The sequence below is a fragment of the Hypanus sabinus genome, chromosome 5, assembly GCF_030144855.1.
Source record: "Hypanus sabinus isolate sHypSab1 chromosome 5, sHypSab1.hap1, whole genome shotgun sequence".
NCBI classification, from domain to species: Eukaryota; Metazoa; Chordata; class Chondrichthyes; order Myliobatiformes; family Dasyatidae; genus Hypanus; species Hypanus sabinus.
The window spans coordinates 86,238,375-86,255,537 of record NC_082710.1 but is presented as its reverse complement, the minus strand read 5'-3'; the positions used below and the strand labels follow the sequence as shown (position 1 = coordinate 86,255,537).

At 41.3% G+C, this 17,163-nt stretch overlaps 1 protein-coding gene and 1 long non-coding RNA gene across 5 annotated transcripts in view; one reads left to right on the top strand and one right to left on the bottom strand.

Annotated features, from left to right (window-relative positions):
- The window catches only part of LOC132394274 (contactin-associated protein-like 5), a 1,716,192-nt gene that overhangs the window by 694,891 nt on the left and 1,004,138 nt on the right, over window positions 1-17,163 (bottom strand). The gene's annotated exons all lie outside the window — the stretch shown is intronic.
- Window positions 1-17,163, top strand: part of LOC132394275 (uncharacterized) — a 35,285-nt gene that overhangs the window by 12,636 nt on the left and 5,486 nt on the right. For 2 of the 4 annotated variants that reach the window (XR_009512254.1, XR_009512253.1), the window contains exon 4: window positions 3,407-12,036. This is a non-coding gene — a long non-coding RNA (uncharacterized LOC132394275). The remainder of the gene's footprint in view (window positions 1-3,406; window positions 12,037-17,163) is intronic. The other 2 variants (XR_009512255.1, XR_009512256.1) reach the window with 2 other exon arrangements.

The following is a 17,163-nucleotide window of genomic DNA, read 5'->3' as shown; positions in this document are numbered from 1 at the left end:
AATCCTCTGAGCAACATCAATTATTTGAATAAGTGTCATCTGCAGGTTGACATTTTAAACAGCTCATTAATTATGTATGTCAGCCATAAACTGAGAACAAGTGCTCACATGACTACTTGAGAACATTGGCTTATTCTTCTCTAAAACCTTGTCTTTGCACTCTCCACAACAGACTCATTGACATATTTAAAGCCTCAAGGTTGGGAGTGATTTTCTGCACTTCTAGCTTAACAGTGGGAATGTAGACTCAGTGTCTGTCTCATTTCCAGAAATCTGAGGGTACAAAAATGTGAAAGGCCATGGGTCGGGCAAGCCTGTCTTACAGACCTAAATGGTGGGGCCATTCTGAGTAACTCCTTCTTGTAGACAACTAAAGATAACTTATCCCATTTTATTGCTAGAAAAAATAGGACCAAGAATCCTCTGCATTGATGTACAAAGAAAAAAAACAATAAGTGCATTTCCCAGTTACACAAGAACAGCAGAGTAGTTGGATGGCATACGATTTAAAACAATTATTTGAAAGCTAAAACTCATCACAATATGTGCCAAAGTTAGTAACTTTGAAATATAGTCTACAAATGTTAATAATAGAACAATTTGATTGATGTTTCTGATGCCTTGTCAGAAGACTAATCCATTTATTTTTTAATTGATAGGTGTCTCTGTTAAACTACTAGGTTTTTCAAATATCATATTTTTTGTCAAAGAGTCTTTCTTTTTAAGATGATGGGAATTTGAAACGGTGTAAATTTATTTGCACTTCAGAAATTTACATGGATCTAAGATAGGAAAGATCTAATAATCTGTAAAGCAAAGAAAGAATTCAGTAGGCCAAGTGGTATCTGTAGGGGAAAATGGTTGGTGTTTCAAGTCAAGGCCAAATATTAGAGCTGAGAGTGGAGCGGGAAGATAGCAAGTATAGAGAAGTGAGAGGGGAGGAGGAAGATTAAGAGGCTGATAGGTGGAACCAGGTAAGTGGGACTGGTGGGCAGGTGGGAGTGAGAGGAGTATTAAGAGACAGAGAGAGAGGCTGGTAGTTGATAGATGAAAATGGATAAGAAAGGGAAAGGGTAGGTATAAGGAATGGGCAAATGAGGGGAAGATACAGGCAGAGGCTGGTAGGTGATACATGGAACTAGTTAAGTGAGGGGTGATGGACAGATTAAATTCCACATCCCCCTCCATCTGCCTTTCTTCTCCTTTTGTTCACCTTTCATTCCCACCCCCACCTGGTACCGTCTGTCTATTAACCCTCTCTACCCCACACCCTCACCACTTTACTGGGCTCCACCTCTCACCTACCAAATCTTCTGTCATCCTTCCCTCTCACTTCCACAGAGAAGGGCCACTTGTCCAGCTAGTCCATGCCACCTCTCAAAGTTCATGGTTCAAAATAAATTTATTGCCTAAGTATGTTTTTGTCACTGTCTCCAAGACTCATTTTTTTGCTGGTTCACAATAGAACAAAGAAACTCAATGGAAAACTACACACGAAGACTGACTAGATAACCAATGTACAGAAGAAGTTATATTGTGCAAATGCTAGCAAATTAAATAAATGAAACGAGTCCATAAGTTGCATTCAGTGATCAATTCAATGTTGTTGTGAAAGAAATTGTCCTCGCTGGTTTGTAGCCTAATGGCTGAAGGACAATAACTGTTCCTGAACCTGGTGGTGTAGGACCTACAGGTCCTGTATCACTTTCCTGATGGTAGCAATGAGAAAAGAGCATAGCCTGGATGGCGAGGGTCCTTACTGATGGATGTTACTTTCTTGTGGCAGTGTTCTTTATAGATGTGCTCAATGGTTGGAAGAGATTTTTCTGTGATGTACTGGGCTGTATCCTTTACTTTTTGTAAGCTTTTCTATTCCGGGGCATTGATGTTTCCATACCAGGCTGTGATGCAATCAGTCATGATACTTTGCACTATGCATGTATAGAAGTTAGTCAAAGTTTTAGATGACATACCGAACCTGTGCAAACTTCTAGGAAAGTAGAGGCACCAAAATGGTTTCTTTGAAAAGACGTTCATATGCTGGTCCCAGGACAGATCCTCTACATGATAAACCCAGGAATTGAAAGTTACTGACCCTCTTGGTCTCCAATTCTCTAATGAACACTGGCTCTTGGAGCTCTGATTTCTTCCTCCTGTAGTCAATATTCAGCTCTTTGATTTTTCTGATGTTGAGTGAGAGGTCGTTGTGGCACCACTCAACCAGATTTTCAGTCTCCCTCTTATATGCTGATTCATCACCACCTTTGATTCAGCCAACAATAGTGATGTCTTCAGAAAACTTAAATTGATCTCAGAAAAATCCTATCCTTTCCCCTATTTATTTCCCTGGAGCCTGTTGTATCTCATTCATTAACAACAACTTAAGTCAGGGATAGTTTATAGTAGAACTGTACCACACAATACTTTAACCCGATGGCAGACCTTGCACACCATTATGGCATGTCTAAACCCAGAACTGGATATGACCTGGCTCATGGACCAAAATCAAGTCTTTTCCATCTGGATCCTTAATCAATGGTGCCAGGCTCCATCCTATCGCTTCTCAGGAGAATGTGAGTTGTCCAATTTTTTGCAAAAACCCAGATGACCTTGATTAAAATTATGCATTGACCTTGGTAACAGACTAGCAAGCTCTGCACCTGGCATGAATCAGTTGGACCAAAGTACCTGTTATCATGCGGCATAGTTTTATGATTCTAAATAGTCAAAATGCCTTATGGTCATGTGTACTATCTTAGGGCTGAACATTTCAGACTTAACATCAAACTGCAAACATTAAACACTCTAAAATAAAGAAAAGTACCTTGAGGTCTGATTACATATAAAGTTATTTGCTGATTTCCACAGCAGGCATTTTCTTATGTCCAAGCAAAAACAAGATTCAGTGAATGCTTCAACAAGTTTCTTAGTGATCAGAGGCTGTTTTATGCAGAGTTCCTGGGTTTGATCATTCTAAATTGCCCTGAAGTAACTGACAGGTAGTAATTTCATTGTAATTGGTCTTTCAAATCAGGTTCAAAAGCAAAACAGTGTCTTTTAAAAATGCAATTCATCATGGAAGAAGAAAAGACTTGTTTCAGTTCCTTAAGGTTGTCATAACTGGTGGCGGTGGGGGGGGGGGGGCTAGTGGGGATAAGCTCCTACTGCCTATTAAATGCTCCCAATGGCATGTGTCTCAAATAACCTCTGACTTCCAAGCTCCTGGCTTCACAATTTGCTTAGATATTAAGCCCAGCAGAACTATTTCTACTGACAGGAGAAGGGGCAAAGGTAGCTTACTGACACCTTAAAACCAGTTGCTTTGGGCAGGCAGGGCTTGTCAGCGCATTTGACAGCTCCTCTAGGAGAAGGAAAACTCTGATCTCAAACTTCATTTGACTTACAGCTATACCCACTCATGAGGAAGGCTCCAGGAGTAAACCCTGAGGAAAAATCTGGAGTTGGAGTACCGAAGGCAATCCTACGTTAAGTTCAACGCTGACTGACAACTCTTGCGATGCTGCTGGTGCCAAACTTTATCCGCCTCTGCTGCTTCTTTGTACTTATCAACTGTGTGGAGGGGAGGGGGGAGCCTGCTGCATGGGCATCAGCTTGCTCTCGATAACATACTGCTCTGGCTTGGATGCTGGTTTGTGTATCAACTGATAGTGATAACGCAGACAGCCAGGAGGCAACATCATGTGACCAACAGGGGGCTCACACTTATTTCAATGACGTCTATCAGAGAATGAAATCTGATATCCTGGTCTATCTGTAGTTGCCTCTTAACTGTCTCCTAAGTCATTGGCAACGATTGATCACAGTAAGTATTGATGCAAGGAACTACGCAAGCGACTACAAATGCTGGAATCTGGAGCAAAATACATTCTGCTGGAGGAACTCAGCAAATTGAGTGGGGGAAAGGAACTGTGAACTGATTGGGGTGCGACTCTACATCTAAACTCATAATGCAGGGTCCAACTCAACATGTTAACAGTTCATTTCCTCCACAAATTCTCCTGAGCTCTTCCATCAGTTTTCTATTACAATTAATGGTGACATTGCATCAATGTGAAGAAATAGATTTAACTACCAAGTATAACACACTGGAGGGGAATAATTTGATAAAGTGAGATTAGGAAGCGTTAATTTTTACCTGTGGTGTTTAGAAAAATCACATCGTCACTTATAAGATTATGAGAGGGGTTGAGATTTTGTAAGACTCTAATGATATAATACCAACCCTATAGTTGACAGAAGGAAAGTAAATGGATGCAGGAAAATATGGATAGGCTGCTCAGTTGGCCAGGAAAATTGAAAATAAAATATGTATCGAAGAAGCATGAAGTTTCAAAGAGTACAAAAAAAGAGTATAAAACAAATGGAATGATATTAGGTGGTGCTAATTGCCATTGGGACCTTGGACTGCATGTTTAAAGAATGTTCATTGCAGTAGGACAGGTAAATAGGATAGTTAAATAACTTTTAACTATCATCTTGCTAAGGAGCTAATGGCGCCTAAAACAGCGACTCTTTTGCTTGCATCTTCGGAAACAGCTTATTTCTATCTTTAATATTTCTATTTTTTTCCCTTCAGGGTTCTTTTGAAGGCCCTGACCTGGAGTTACATGCTGACTTTGGTTCTTTGCTGGAATGGGACCCGCTCTCGGGGTCTCACAAATGCCTATTATTCGAGATAACAAGGATGCAGCTCAGAAGGTTAGCTTGCCTTCAGGATTCTGAGATTCCATAGCTCTGGAGACAGGCAGACTCGTGGTCATTGCCTCTGCAGGGAATCAGTGTGTCATGTGAGATGGAAGATCGAGAGCAGCAAGCTGGATGCTGGCTGTGTGTCCAGAGACCCGAGTTATTTGGGCACAGAGCTTGGAAACGGACTTTTAACATCATAAATCAGCAAGTTGTTTGTTATGTCTCCCCTCTTGCTGTGAAATGGAAACTGCTCTTTTTCCCTTATTAGGGAGAATGAGAGCCTGTGGTATGTTGAATTACCAGGTGAACAAGTATTCTTTGGGGTTCTGCAAGTCTGCGTCTTTATTGATGTTTTGCTGCACACGAGTGCAGATGCTTTTTGCTGGTGAGGAAGAGGGGATCATTGCTTGCTGCTGCTTATACATGGGACAGAGGAGCTGGGAGGGGGGCTTTGGGGTTTTAACATTTAACTGTCATTCATTCTTTGGGGCACTCGTCTGCTTTCATGGATGGTTGTGAAGAGAAAGCATTTAGGATTTATATTGCATACATTTCTCTAACCTTTAAATGTACCTTTGGAATCTTTGAACTGAAGATGTATCATGGATATTAGACTGAATGTTGTGCTGACCTTTTAATCTACCTTACATCAATCAAACCCTGCCATCCTACATCACCCTTCATTTTCTTCATGCATGTGTCTATTTAAAAGTTTCTTAAATTTTCCCAATGTATCTGCCCTTACCACCACCTTGAAATCCCCTTGGACTTTATCATTTTTCTGAACCTGCACCTCAGTTAGAGGTGAACCGACCCAAGAGCCGCTGGCAGTTGGACGTTCCTTATGGATCCACTAACTGTCTATCAATTCACAGTGCACTGTTTCTTATATGTGAAGCGATCTAGTCATAGCCTTGATGCATGCTTGAAAGCAACACCTCCTCTGATTTGCAGGCTTAAGTACGTAAGTAGATGTTACCAAAGTGTTGCAGTTAGCACAACAGTTTGGGGCGTCAGAGTTCAGAGCCCAATTCTGATGAAATTGGTAAGGAGTTCCCCTTGGAATGCGTGGATTCCATCAGGTGTTCCCGCTTCCTCCCACAGCCCGAAGTCACGTCAGTTAGTCGGTCAGTTGGTCATTGTAAATTGTCCCCTGCTTCGGCTAGGAATAAATTGGGGGTTGCTGGCAGCATGGTTCAAAGGGCCAGAAGGATCTGTTCTACACTGCATCGCTGGATAAATAACTAAATAATCCCTCTCCACACCATAAGTGAATGTCAAATTGTGCAAATCAGCTCCAAGAACATTTGTTATAAAATCATCTGCTTAAAAGAATATTGTTATCCCATTAACTTTTCTTCATTGATCACTTGTTGCGTTGCTAATTTCTCTTCTGATAAAAATGTTCCAGGGAAACAATCAGCAGCCATTAACATTTAAAGTCATATAATTGTTACAATATGTAATTACAAATTATTTTCATCAACTCACTCTGCCTCCAGCTAAACATTCATGAGATTCATTGCTAAAACTGTAATGAGGAATATGTATCAGAATTACAATTGGTACAATTATTACCTTCAAACACTTTAGTTTACATCCTGTGGCGACATGCTTTAAGAAGTCCATCTTTTTATGTCTAAAACTGACTTTTAAATATTTATTTTGCAGGTTTTATATATTGTGCATCCATTCCTGGGGCATCAGTTCTTACAACAATTTTATATTATGCTCTATTTGTTCAGACAAATGAATCCCACTTGCATAAATACAAGCACAAGACTGCAGATAAGACATAAGACCGAGGAGCAGAATTAGGCCATTTGGCCCATCCAGTCTGCTGCACCATTCCATCACGGCTCATTTATTTGTTTGTTTGTTATATTTTTTTACGAGCTGTGTTATATGATATGGGTAATTGTGGTCTTTCCTTGACGACGATTTTTCTTGGTAAATTTTTCTACACAAGTCGTTTGCCATCTCCTTCTCCTGCATGGCATCTTTACAAGACAAGTCACCCCAGTCATTATCAGTACACTTCAGAGATAGCCTGCTTGCTGTCAATGGTTGCATAACCAGGACTTGTGATATGCTCATACGACCATTCACCACCTGCTCCCATGGCTTCACGTGACCCTGATCGAGGGCAAGGAATGGTGGTGGTGGGGGGGGGGGGGGACTACAGGCTAGCAGACAGAAGGAATGTCCTACAACTCCTTTGGTAGAGATGTATCTTCACCCCACCACCCAGTGCTGATTTATTATCTCTCTCAAAACTATTTTCTTGCCTTCTCGCCATAATCTTTGTAGCCTGTACTAATCAAGAAGCTATCAAACTCTGTTGTAAATATGCTTAATGATGTGGCCTCCACAGCCATCAATGGCAATGAATTCTACAGATTCACCAACCTCTGGCAGAAGAAGTTGCTCCTCATTTCTGTTTTAAAGGGACATCCCTCTATTCTGAGGCTGTGCCCCCTCTGGTTCAAGACTCCACGATTATGGGAAACATTCTCTCCACATCCATTCTATCTAGGCTTTTCAATATTCAAATAGGTTTTAGTGAGTTCCCTACTCATTCTTCTGAGCATAGGCCCAGAACCATCAAATGCTCCTCATGCAATAACTCATAAATTATACACAATGTTTTTCAAGAAAGAACACGATTAAAATTTGAGCATCAAGTATTCAAAGTTATCATCGTGATGTTCAGCTATAGTTGCTGTCCTTGAACCTGATGTTGTGGGACTTCAGGCTTTGGTAACTCCTGTGGTAGCTGTGAAAGACGGCATGACTCAGATGGTGAGACTTTTTGAAGAAAGATGAACTTAATGATGGAAGGCAGCAAGAACTATGATAATGGATGAAATTGAATTATCTGAAACCCTCTCCCCTTTCCCCACAATGTGATCTGGTTTATAAAGTTCCAAATTAAGTGCATGTTCTTGAAAACTGTATCTGTTGTCAGTCTGAATTCAAACCTTATCTTGCTCAATAATAATCAACATGCCTGGCAGAATCAATGGTGTAAGAAACAGAACTAATGATTTTGGTTGATGATCCATCATTAGAATTCAGAAAAGTTAGAAATCAACTATATTTTAAGCTGCAGAGATGGAAAGGGATTGGAGAGAAAACAAAGTTTGGCTTTGGAGTTAAACCTGCAGAAGACCAAATGCTATATAGATAACTAACTGTACTGGCTGAGAGAGGGTGGGGAAGATGTGTCAATCAAAGCTGAACTGACTAGAGGAGATATAAATTGAAAGAGGTAAGTGACAACAAAGGAAGTCAGAGATTAGTTACAAAACATTAGAAATATGAAATAAAAGAAACAACAGGTCAGGCAGCACCTGTGGAAAAAGAAAAAAGTGAGTGAAAATGCACACTTTTTTTTTATCAGAAGTAGGGAGTTTTGGTACAAAATGTAAAGGCAGGTCATCTGAATTTGTTGAATTTCATGCTGAGTTCCGGTTAATGCCTGCAAGAAAATAAATTTCAATGTAGTATATGGTAATATGTATATGTATGTAAAGGGATTTCTTTTTTATATTACTGTGTGTGTTAATCAAAATTGCTTCTTTGTTAAGTTAAAAGTAAGAATGCTTCTTTGTTAGGTTAACTGGAGAGAGAGTGCTTTCGCTTGTAGCTTGTTTGGGTTATAATTAATGATAATGAGAATTTTATTCATTCTTTAACCAATTGGGATAGATGTTATTCTTTCTTGTGGGTCTGTAAGCTAGTGGCGGACTTTTGGGAGGGTTGTAAGGGGAGATCCTGAGGAAGGCAGATGGTGCTGGATATGCTCTGGTGGACCACTGAAGTTGGTCCCGAGTGGCCGGTTGTGGAGGTCAGAGAAGGTCGAATAGTGGACCAAAGACTTTGATGGTTGAGCGCCAACAATTGTGCACGTGTTGACTGATAAGTTCTGGCACCTTTTCTTGCCTTTCTTTTCTTTCATATATATCGTATTGCTATTAATCACTTAGTTCTAGTAAGATTTATGAAGTGTATTCTGTAAACACACATGGCGTGCAGTTTGATATTGTGTGTGCGAGTTTGTACCACTGCGCATTTCACAGCATCCATGTATACGGGAGATACGGTTTGGTAGGTGGATGGATTTTCCCCTAAACGTACACCAGCCAATCGTGTGAGCGTTACACGTACATAGAACATATAACAGTACAGCCTAGGAACAGGTCTTTTGGCCCACAATATTGTGCCAAACCAAATAAATTAGTAATCAAATGACTAATTAATATAGTGTCTTATGACTACACAATGCCCATATCCCTCCATTTTCCTCACATTCATGCACCTATCAAAATGTCTCTTAAAAGTCCCTATCACTATCACTACCCTAGGCTTTGCTGGCCTGTGGTGTAGTGGCATCTGCACTGGATTTCGAGGAGAGCGGTCCCATGTTCGAATCCGCTGGCTCCTAGCATGCTTTCCATCCATGCTGGGTTGAGCTTAGAGCAAGCAACTCAGCTTCGTAAAAAAACAGACAAATGCAAAAGAGATGGAAATGTTGCCACCCAATGTGGCACAAGGCAAGGAGAGGAACAACAGGAAATACCCAAGGCAGTGCATTCCATGACCCACTACAAAACCTGTCCCTCACACCTCCATTAAAATTACCCCCTCTCACCTTAAGTGCATGCCATCTAGTATGAGACATTTCAACCTTAGGAATGTCACTTTGATAGTTAATTGTCTTTGACTTTAAGGTAAGACACTGTCCATTGAACACCTTCTGATTCAGTGCATCTTCTCTTGCTTTTAGCATTTATTCTGGCCATGTCAGATGCTCCAGTAATGTCCCATTGCCATGTCATAATGTTTTCCTCCCGGACTATAGTAAAGAATGGAGCTATGATTGGCAAACCTTCCTGACCATGGGAAGGAAGCCATGGCTAGCATACTGGAAACCATGAACAAGAGATAATCTGCAGATGCTGGAAAATATGAATAACACACACAAAATGCTGGAGGAACTCAGCAGGCCAGGCAGCAGCTATGGAAAAAAATACAGTGGAAGGGTTTTGGCCTGAAATGTCAACTGTACATTTTTCCATAGACACTATCTGGCCTGCTGAGTTCCTTCAGTATTTTGTGTGTGTTGCTAGCATACTGTGTAATTCAACTCAAATCAATGAAATAAACCAATGATCTATTGAAGCAATGAGAATGGTGTTAACAATTCAAATAATTCACTAATATTCTTCAGCAAACATTCTGTTTTATTTAACTTGTCACCTTAGGAATTGCAATGTTTTATATATATATATATATATATATAACTAGTCAAATAATCTACTAGAAATATTAAACATAAAATATTATCTTCAGGAAGTGTTAATAAATCTGATCACTTGGAACATCCTGCTGGTATTTCTTCTAGAGTTTATTTTCAGTGAGCAAATTAACATTAAGTAAAATGCTCCAAGGTTATTAGGCAAATCTATGACATTAGTGTTAGTGGATTGTTTTCATTTTAAAAGATTGTTATCTGTTGATTTCTCCATGGATGCTGCCTGACTTGCTGAGTAATTCTTCATAATTTCTCGTTTGGCTCCTCCCACTTCCTCCAAACCAAAGGCGTAGCCACGGGTACCCGTATGGGTCCCAGCTATGCCTGCCTTTTTGTTGGCTTTGTGGAGCAGTCCAAATTCCAAGCCTATACGGGTATTCTTTCCCCACTTTTCCTTCGCTACATCGACGACTGCATTGGCGCTGCCTCCTGCACGCATGCTGAGCTCGTTGACTTCATTAACTTTGCCTCCAACTTTCACCCTGTCCTCAAATTTACCTGGGTCCATTTCCAACACCTCCCTCCCCTTTTTTGATCTTTATGTCTCTCTCTCTGGAGATGGTTTATCTACTGATATCTACTATAAGCCTACGGACTCTCACAGCAACCTGGGCTATTTCTCTTCCCACCCGACTGTTGCAAAAATGCTATCCCCTTCTCACAATTCGTCTGTCCCTGCCGCATCTGCTCTCAGGATGAAGCTTTTCATTCCAGGACAAAGGAGATGTCTTACTTTTTTAAACAAAGGGGCTTGCCTTCCTCCACCATCAACTCTGCTCTCAAACGCACCTCTCCCATTTCACGCACATCTGCTCTCACCCCATCCTTCTGCCACCTCACTAAGGATAGGGTTCCCCTTGTCCTCACCTACCACCCCACCACTCTGTGTCCAACATATAATTCTCTGTAACTTCCACCACCTCCAACAGGATCCCACTACCAAGCACATCTTTCCTCCCCCCCCCCCTTCTGCTTTCTGCATGGATTGCTCCCTATCCGACTCCCTTGTCCATTTGTCCCCCCCTTCCCTTCCCAGCACTTATCCTTATAAGCAGAGCAAGTCAGCTGCCCTTACACTTCCTCCCTCACCACCACTCAAGATCCCGGGTGGTCCTTCCAGGTGAGGCGACACTTCACCTGTGAGTCAGCTGGTGTGGTATACTGCGTCCGGTGCTCCCGGTGTGGCCTTTTATATATTGATGAGACCCGGCGCAGACTGGGAGACCGTTTTGCTGAACACCTGCGCTCTGTCCACCAGAGAAAGCAGGATCTCCCAGTGCTACACATTTTAATTCCACATCCCATTCCCATTCTGATATGTCTATCCATGGTCTCCTCTACTGTCAAGATGAAGCCAAACTCAGGTTGGAGGAACAACACCTTATATACCGGCTGGGTAGCCTCCAACCTGATGGCATGAATATGGATTTCTCCAACTTCCGTTAATGCCCCTTCCCCTTCTTACCCCATCCTTTATTTATTTATATATTTATTTGTTTGTTTATTTATTAATTATTCCCCTCCCCCTTTCTTCTCCCTCTTTTGTCTCTCTCTGCCCCTCTCACAATCACTTCTTGCCTGCTCTCCATCTCCCTCTGGTGCTCTCCTCCCCCTTTCTTTCTCCCTAGGCCTCCTGTCCCATGATCGTCTCCCTTCTCCAGCTCTGTATCCTTTTTGCTAATCACCTTTCCAGCTTTTGGCTTCATCCTTCCCCTCCCACTTTCAAATCTCTTACTATCTCTTCTTTCAGTTAGTCCTGATGAAGGGTCTCGGCCTGAAACATCGACAGTGCTTCTCCCTATAGATGCTGACTGGCCCATAGCATTCCACCAGCATTTTGTGTATGTTGCTTAAAATTCCAGCTTCTGCAGTTTTCCTCGTGTTTACTTACAATTTTTTTTGTTTTTGTTTCAGATCTCTGACATCTGGTGTTTTTTCTTGCTTTTCGTTTCCCACAAGTAGCTCTGTTATCCATGGCTGAGTGCGTGAATCAGTGGCACGGAAACCAGGTCAATGATAATGTTGTGATGATAACCCGTTGATATATCAGTCTGTAATTAAACCTAGTTTGAGTGATAAATGGACAACCTATTTCCAATCCAAGTACAATCTACATATAAATGAACACAGCACTGAGGATGGAAAAGTAGCATTGATGTGATCATCTAATGCCATTCATTTGATAGTAACTTTGCAGAAGAGACCAAAATTGGTGCTATAGTGAACAACGAAGAAGGCTGTCTAAGAAAACAACAGGATCTCAATCAATTGAGGAAAATGGGCCACCAATTGGCAGATAGAATTTAATTCAAACTGTTGCATGTTGATATGATAATCCGAAACAAGACTTGTACAGTAAATGCAAAGGTGTGACTAAAGGACAGAACAGAGTGACAAAAGGATAAAAGTTATATTGTTCCCTGAAAGTGGCAACAAAGGTAAACAGTGTAGTGAAGAAAGTTTTAAGCTCATTTGTGTTCATCAGTCATGAGTACAAGTGTTGGGACATCTGCAGTAAAACAACAAATTTCATGACATATAAAAGCAAGGATGTAATGTTGGGACTTCACTGGTGATTATGAAACAATACAGGAACTGTCGAAATCATCCTTTGAGTATTGTGTGCAGCTTCAGTTACCTAGCTATAGGGTGTCAAGATGCCATTAAGCTGGAAAGAGTGCAGAAAAGATTCTTGAGAATATATGGCCATATGATAGAGGAGCAGAATTAGGCCATTCGACCCATCGGGTCTGCTTCACCATTTCAACATGGCTGATTCAATTTTCCTCTCAGCCCCAATCTCCTGCCTTCTCCCCATATCCCTTCATGCCCTGATCAATTAAGAATCTATCAACCTCTGCTTTAAATATACATAAAGACAACCTCGACAGTTGCCATGGCAATGAATCCCACAGATTCACCACCCTCTGGCTAAAGAAATTCTTCCTCATTTCTGTTCTAAAAGGACGTCCCTCTATTCTGAGGCTGTGTGAAAGATTCTTAAGACCAAAGGAAGCATCCTCTCCATATAAACTCTTTCAATGCCCTTCACCATTTGATAGGTTTCAATGAGGCCATCCCTTATTCTTCTGAACTCTAGTGAACGCAGGCTCAGACCATCAAACACTCATCATATGATGAGCCATTCAATCCTGGAATCATTCTCATAGCCTCCTTTGAACCCGCTCCAGTTTCAGCACATCCTTTATAAGATAAAGGGCCCAAACTTGCTCACAATACTCAAGTGAGGAATCACCAATGAAGTCTCAACATTACATCTATGCTTGTATATTCCAGTCCTCTTGAAATGAATGTTAACATTGCATTTGTCTTCCTCAACACAGACTCAACCTGTAAATTAACCTTCAGGGAATCCTGCACAAGGACTTCCAAGTCCCTTTGTATCTCAGTATTTTTTGTATTTTCTCTCCACTTAGAAAACAGTCAACCCTTTCATTTCTTCTACCAAAGTACATTATCATACACTTCCCAACACTGCATTTTATCTGCCATTTCTTTGCCAATTTTCCTAGTCTGTCTAAGTCCTTCTATAGCCTCTCTTCTTCTTCAAAGCTCTTTGCCCTTAACCTACCTTCATATTGTCTGGAAACTTTGTACCAAATCCATCAATTCCATCATCTAAATCATTGACATGTAACGTAAAAAAAATTGGTCTCAGCATATACCCCTGTGCAACACCACTAATCATCGGCAGTCAGTCAGAAAAGGTTCTCTTTATTCCCACTCTTTGCCCCCTGCCAGTTAGCTACCGCTTTAGTCATGCTCGAATCATTCCTGTAATACTATGGGAATGGAGGGCTTGAGATATAAGAACAGCCTGAAGAAGGCTGGGTCATCAGAGTCTTTTTGCCAGGGCAGGGAGTCTAAAACCAGAGGGTCAGATTTAAGGTGAGGGAGAGGAATTAAAAACTATAAGGGGAAACATATTTCACTCAGAAGGCACTGGGTATATAGAATAAGCTGCCAAAGGAAATGGTAGAGGCAGGTAAAATTACAACATTGAAGCCAATATCCTAAAGTATCTAGGCCAGTACCTGAACTACCAAGGCATAGAAGAGTACAAACAAGTGCTGGTAATTGGGATTGGAAATGATGGATGCCACAGTACTGTAGCTGTTAGCATGATGCTATGACACTTTGGGCCATTGGAGTTCAGTTCTCGGTAAGGAGTCTCTGTATGTCCTCCCTGTGGAATGCATGGGTTTTCCCTGGGTGCTCTGGTTTCTTCCACAGTCGAAAGATGAACTGGGTAAGTTAACTGGTCATTATAAATAAATTGATTAGGTTAGGGTGACATCAGGGTTGTGGGGAATGGCTGAGGCAGCATGGCTCAAAGGGCAGGAAGGGCCTATTATGTGCTGTATCTCAAAATAAAATAAAAAATAAAAACAAAATTTCAAAACAAAATTGTATAGGTTGATATAGAAGTTTCAGAGGGATGTTGTCAGGCAAATAGAACGGGTTCAAGTCAGAAACGGTCAGAATGGACAAGTTCACTCAAGGGCATGTTTCTGTGTTCTACAATTCTATGACTCTCTGATGCCTATTTAATCACAACTTCTGGTGTTGCCAGTGTAGAGCTTGCATATTCTCCTTGTGAATGGAATGTTTTCCCCAGGCACTCTACTTCCATGTTCCCAAATCATTTAGACTGATTGATTAATTACCCAAGTGTGTAGGCAAGTGGTAGACTCTGGAGAAGCCATGGAGAAATAGTAAATAAGATTAGTGTAAATGGGTGCTTAATGAGGGGAATCTCCTGATACTTAACAAATCTTGAAAGACCTAAATAGAGTAGATGTGGAGAGGGTGTTTCTTGCAGTTAGTTAGGGGGCAGAGCCTCAGAATAGAAGGACTCCATTTAGAAGAGAGATGAGGAGGAATTTCTTTAGTTAGAGGGTGGTGAATCTGTGGAATCATCATTCAGTGTATTCAAAGCAGAGGCTGATAGGTTCTTAATTAGTCAGGGTGAAAAAGGTTACAGGGAGAAAGCATGAGAATGGGATTAAGAGGGATAAATCAACCATGATGGAGCAGCAGAGCAGCCTTGATGGACCGAATAACCTAATTCTACTCCTACATTATGATCTTATGATGTATTCTTGCCATAGGTTATACACCATAAACTAATACTGAGACCTGGAATTTTTCATACCAAACATCTAGATAGAATACTTTCTATGGGGCATCAATAACAACTGTGAGGTTCAATAAGGACATGCCCAATTTCTTTGGTGCTTACATCCTTGGACCTGGACAGGCTATTTGGATGTTCATTCCCGGGAATCTCACTCATGGAAAGCTCCCTCCTTGGATCCCCTCTAAACCTCCGACCTCTCCTCTTGAACCCGGACCTGCTGGTCTTGTATGTGCTAGCAGCTGTGGCTGAAGCCAGATTTTTGTAAAATTACATGTAACTTGTAAGCAAAGTAAAGGGCCAGCACACTGTTTATATCAAGACCCTCTACTGTTTCGATGTACAGAGGGAAGGTGGAGTCCGTCCCCAACTCCCTGAAAATGGCTGCACAATGTGATAGGATGGTAAAGAAAGCATTTGGCATGCCTGCCTTCATTAGTCGAGGCATTGTGTTCAGCATTTGCAGAATTATGTTGCAGTTTTATAAAACTCTGGCTTGGACACATCTCATTATAGGAAGGTTGTGAAGGCCTTGGAGAAGGGGCAGAAGAGGTTCACCGAGACAGTGTCTGGATCAGAGGGCATATGAGTTAAGGACAAACTTGGGTTGATTCTCTGGAGCAGCAGAGAATGAGGGAGTTTTTTTTCTTGAGCAAGGACAGCACTCATTACGAACCAAGCAAACAGACCTCTGGTTCACACTGCTGACTCATATTTACCCTGCCAGATCCTGCTCACAAATCCATCATTAAGTTGGCTGATGATATTACAGTGGTTGGCCTCATCAGCAACAATGATGAGTCAACATAGTAGAAAGTCTTGTCAAATGGTGCAAGAACAACAACCTGAGTCTCAACATGGATAAAACAAAAAAGATGATTGTGGATTTTGGGAAGGCATCTTTCTCCATTGCACATCAATGACTATGCCCTGGAGAGAGTGAAAAGCACAAAGTTCCTGGTGTGCACATAACAGATGATCTAACCTGGATCCACAATACCTCCGCACTGCTCAAAGGATCAATAAAGTAAAACAAAAAGAAAAGGGCCCAATTTAATGAAAGTCTATTGTGCACAAGTTGGATCTCATGGTTTCCCGCTCTCTGATCCTCCATAGACTCCCGGCCCCACGCCAAGTCTATTCTGTTCTGGTGCTTATGACCTCTCCTTTCTGCCATATTCTCTCTCCATCTCCCCCCAAACAGAAGACCCAGATTGCCTCGGTGTCAGGCACACAGCACGAAAACACCCTCTCCTCATTGGAAAGCTTACATTCCAAAGCACCTGTTATTTCTAACCATAAACTGCTTCGCCAAAAAGACCTTTACATAGCAGTGTAACTTTCCCAAGCTGTTACATGTATACACATTCCCTTTTGTAATTTATAGTTGTTTTATTATGTATATATTGGAATGTATTTCTGCCACAATACAACACATTTCATGACATATGCCAATGATATTAAACCTGACTCTGATTCTGATTTCTCCAACAAATCCTTCTACGTCCTTATTATATTGAAACCCAGGCTGAAATTTTATTCAAGTTACAGCCTAAATGAAGGGCCTTGATCTGAAACACCAAATGTATGTTTCCCTCCATTAATGCTGCCTGATACACTGAGTGCCTCCAACACATTGTGTGTTGTTCCAGATTTCAGCAACTGCAATCTCTGTTGTCCCCAAATTATGCTCCTTTTCATTTAAACTCAACCCTTGGTACCATTTTTAAAAACTTTCTGTTTCATTTTGTGATTAACAGCAGCTTTAAAACCCTTGATTTACATTAGCCACCCCCTTACTGATTATCTTTTCCTCTCACTTTTACTATTTTAAGCTTATGTGCCCTTTGTTCACCTTGGTCCTACAAAGAAGTTCTTCATAGAAACACAGAAAATAGGTGCAGGAGTAGGCCATTCGGCCCTTTGAGCCTGCACCGCCATTCAGTATGATCGTGGCTGATCATCCAACTCAGAACCC